Source organism: Triplophysa rosa, linkage group LG3 (assembly GCF_024868665.1).
Source record: "Triplophysa rosa linkage group LG3, Trosa_1v2, whole genome shotgun sequence".
NCBI lineage: Eukaryota > Metazoa > Chordata > Actinopteri > Cypriniformes > Nemacheilidae > Triplophysa > Triplophysa rosa.
Window position 1 is genome coordinate 2,189,385 of NC_079892.1, and position 4,428 is coordinate 2,193,812.

Sequence of the window (4,428 nt, forward strand, 5' to 3'; positions counted from 1 at the left end):
CTGAAGGTCATGCATACCACGTTATAAAACACTTACAGTATAAATGTCTTTATTCCCAAACTTTGCATATTGTTCTCCTTTACCACAGATAGAATTTACAGCGTAACTAATTGTAACAATAATGTACCTCTGTTTAATTATGTGGTACATTGAGGGCCGTAATCTAAAGCGTTACTGTTCCTGTCACCTAATGAAAAAAGCGGTAAGATGTTGAAGGGAAAGTTTACACTAAAATGAAAATTCTGTCATTTGCTCACCCTCAAGTTGTTCCAAACCTGTATAAATTTATTTGTTTTACTGAACACAAAGGAAGATATTTGGAAGAATGTCAGTATCCACACAAATCTCATCCCCCATTTACTGCCAAAGTAGGCAAAATACTATGGGAGTCAATGGAGGATGAGATCTGTTTGGTTACTGACATTCTTCCAAATATCTTCCTTTGTGTTTAACAGGTGTTTCTCATACTCACAGTATTCATAACATATTTTTAATAAAAATTAACAAATGATCTTATCTCTATACTACCTAATTTTACACGTGATTTATTTTGAAAACAGCTGATAAAGAGTTTGTATTATTAATGATACATTGGAATAGTGGGACAAGATCGATGTAGGACATGTTTGGTTAAGGTCTTTGTTATAGAAACAAAAGAAAACAACAAAGTGGAAAGTGAAAGCTTTGATTACTTGATTATCTTTCAACTCCGGAACCAGGAATCGAAATCGATTACAAAAATTCCAGAATCAGCCCTATGTGATGTGCATCATTGCGCTTCTCTTGGTGACACCTTTACATAGGGCTATACCACGCGTGCGCAGAAAACGTACTAGTTCATTGGTGTAAAACACGCAAGTGTAAAAGAAATCATATATTTTCATTGCATGTGTCAGGAAGAGCAGACAAAAGACAGAATCATGTCAATCTCATTGCTGATGATAACATTGCCTGGATGAAGGTCCACAGGTGTGTAGTGACATGACGTCATCTGCCAGACATCCATGTAGATCACGTTATCAATGTCACTGAACATCTCCCTCATCACCGTGTTTAACTGCATGCCGTACCATTCATTTCCATAATCCATCTGCGAAAGAAGACACGGTCAAAACTAAATGAATGCAAACGATAACCAATTGAATCAAATGAATGGGCGCTCTGATAAAGGAAACACAGTGTTTGCTCATACGTAAGTGATATAACAGTACTAAATAAAATGTAAAGTGATGTAGGCCAGCGTGTACTGTACCAGTGTTAAGCCCGTGTTTCCAGACTTGATGATGACGGTGGTCTCAGGTGAACGCTTCAGTAGTCGAAGCACTGCTTCACGAAATTTAGCCACTCTATGTATATACAACGTGAGCGGATGAAAAACCATGTGGGCAAATAATGTGAAGACAACAACTGTTTCACGACCACCTGCTATATAATCCATTTCAGTGGTGATGTAATGCAGGTTGGTAGACGGCATTTTTGGAAATCGCAAAGGAAAACCGTGTGTCCTCCAGTGCATAATGATGTTGTTTTTTAACTCCACAGCCATCAGCGGTCCAGTCCAAGAATTAGTGTGAAGATCCATTCTTTTTAGATCTAAATAAGATCAAATGGAATCCATTAAAACATTTGTGTGGGTTAGATTTTTTTGACTCGGTCGTATTAAAAGGATACTCAACAATTCAATATTCTGTCTTGCATTATACTCATCCTCAAGTCGTTCCAAACCTGAGATTTCTGGGGCACCATTGACTGCCACAGTTGAAAAGAATGTGTATATTTTTTAGTTCTGTTAAACACAAAAGAAGGTCATTTTGAAGGATTTAGGGAAGCAAACCGTTCTAGGGCACCTTTGACTACCCCAGAAATCTCAGTTGCAAACATTCTTCCAAATATTTTTCTATGCATTCAACAGAACAAAGAAATGGTTTGGAACAACTTGAGGATGAATAATTCATGACAGAATTTTTGTTTTTGGGTGGAGTATCCCTTTAAACTCCAGTTGTGGATGTGTTTTTTTGGCTTTAACAACCTGCACATGTGTAAAATTACAGATATATAAAAACTGAATAAAGGAAGGAAGTCATATAGACAGTTTCATGTTCATGGACACCTCAGTTATCAGCGGACACAGGTCATAATATCTCAAAAGTCTTTTTCATTATAAGCCGTTAAATGACGTACCTGGCACATTTCCTTCCAAAAACTCAAAATACTGTCTCGTGGTTGAGTCTCCCAAGAAGTGAAGAATCTTGTTTGAAAGACAAGATGTCCTTTGCTGAGAATTAAACCGTCTAGTGTTACATACAAAAGACTTCCAGACATCTTGAAAATAGAATCCTGCAGGAACTGGTGTGGTCAGACCGGGTCTGCATCTCTCCGGTTCACCTATCAGGAAACAACGTGATTATGTGATGTGGAAGGACGATATACTTGGTTTTAAAGTATGATATTTCTCTTCTGAACACACCAATGCCTGCAGTGCTGGGAAGGACATTTATGGTGTGAAACTCTCCAGCAATACCAACATTTGTTAATTTGCTGAGGGAAAAAAAATCATAAGTTATAAAATTCAGATTTTAAACGTCTAAGTTTATGCCGTGAACCTCGCATACTTTTAAGAATTAAGCTTTAGTCGATCGTGATGAATTCTTATAGCAACCGTTGTAAACACGACAGCTTACTCTTAGATCAGACGGCTTTGTGTTGTTTCCAGGCGGACCGTTAAAGAACGCGCACGCAGTCTCCCGGAAATCCTGTGAAATTCAACCAATCAGATGACGACTTCGAACGTGCTGAAGTGTTTCCAGAAAAGTGTGCCTTATGCATCAGACGTTTAGCCACGGTCCGTGGGCGTGTTTTGTCTTGTTTTGTAGTACAAATATCTAAACATTCTTAAATCAAGATGCACTTTCTTGACAAGAAAAGTGACCAAGATATTTAGTCTCTTTTTAAGGAGAAAATATACGAATTAAGAAGTTTATGGTAAAAACAAGCAAAAAAATCTGCCAATGGGGTGAGAAAAATAAACTGAATTAGGTATTTGAGAAAAGGGTCAAACTAAATTCAAGTTTATTTTTCTCCCCCATGGCAGATTTTTTTGCTTGTTTTTACATAAACTTACTTAATCTATATTATTTTTTTCATAAAAATAATATAAGTTCACTTTTCTTGTCAAGTAATTGTATATTGATTTAAGAAGTTTTAGATATTTTTACTAAAAACAAGAAAAATGCCTAGTAAGAATGTCATTTTTTGCAGTGCACAGACAAAAAAACGTGTATTTAGGCGACACTAACATTACATATTGTACGCAGAGGCACACAACCTGTACCCAACGAACAAGTCAATTAAAATAACTTAGTTTAATTTAAAGTGTTTATGTAATTCTAATGTGCCTTTCTGCCCGGGCTTCCACTTACCCGGAGAAAAGTTGCCTCTCAAAAGGAGTGGCTGGAAACTGATGTTCACCGTGTTCGTGATACACCCAGTAGTCGCAGGAAAGATTGCGCGGTCTCTCACACTGCCACACCGAACCCGTCTGCACATCCTTATACTCGCAGCAGCAGTTTGCTTTACTCCAGTGTCGTGAGCCGAGCCCCATTTAACATTACATTCCACTTTCTCAACTATCTTGACTCCGTCGGCTCCTGGCCCTTCGAAGTAGCCGTGATAGCGGATGTGCGGCTTTGACTCAAAGTATTTGTTAAGAACGTGCACACCTTCACTGGAGATGATCAGAAACACGTCCACTTGAGCTTGCCTTCCCAGGGCAGCAGAAAATCAACAGTGTACGTTCCATTACTGTGATCGACAACTTCTCCATAAACACCTGCCTTCAGGAACACGCAGAATGATAATGTTAATAACTATTATCTCCTTTACACCGTCAAACAAAGGTTGGGTTATATCAACCCATCGTTGGGTCAAATATGGACAAACCCAACGGTTGGGTTTGCGTAAGTTATTTTATAACCCAACGGTTGGGTTTGCATAAGTTATTTTATAACCCAACGGTTGGGTTTGCATAAGTTATTTTATAACCCAACGGTTGGGTTTGCATAAGTTATTTTATAACCCAACGGTTGGGTTTGCATAAGTTAATTTATAACCCAACAGTTTGGGGTTTGGCATAAGTTATTTTATACCCACCAGTTGGTTTGCATAAGTTATTTTCTTAACACCAACGGTTTGGTTGCCATCAAAAAATTTAATTTAACCCATACAGTTGGGTTTGCATAAGTTTTATTAACCACATTGTTCACTATTAAACCAACGGTTGGGTTTTGCATAAGTTATTATAACCACAGTTGGGTTTGCATAAGTTATTTATAACACAAGTTGGGTTTGCATAAGTTAATTTTATAACCCAACAGTTGGGTTTTGCATAAGTTATTTAACCAATTGTTGCATATTTTTACCCACGGGTTT

The 4,428-nt window shown here is 37.7% G+C and overlaps 1 pseudogene; it reads right to left on the reverse strand.

Moving 5' to 3' along the window:
- Positions 1-467: 467 nt before the first annotated feature.
- On the reverse strand, positions 468-4,163 carry LOC130552273 (NXPE family member 3-like; annotated as a pseudogene).
- Positions 4,164-4,428: the final 265 nt, after the last annotated feature.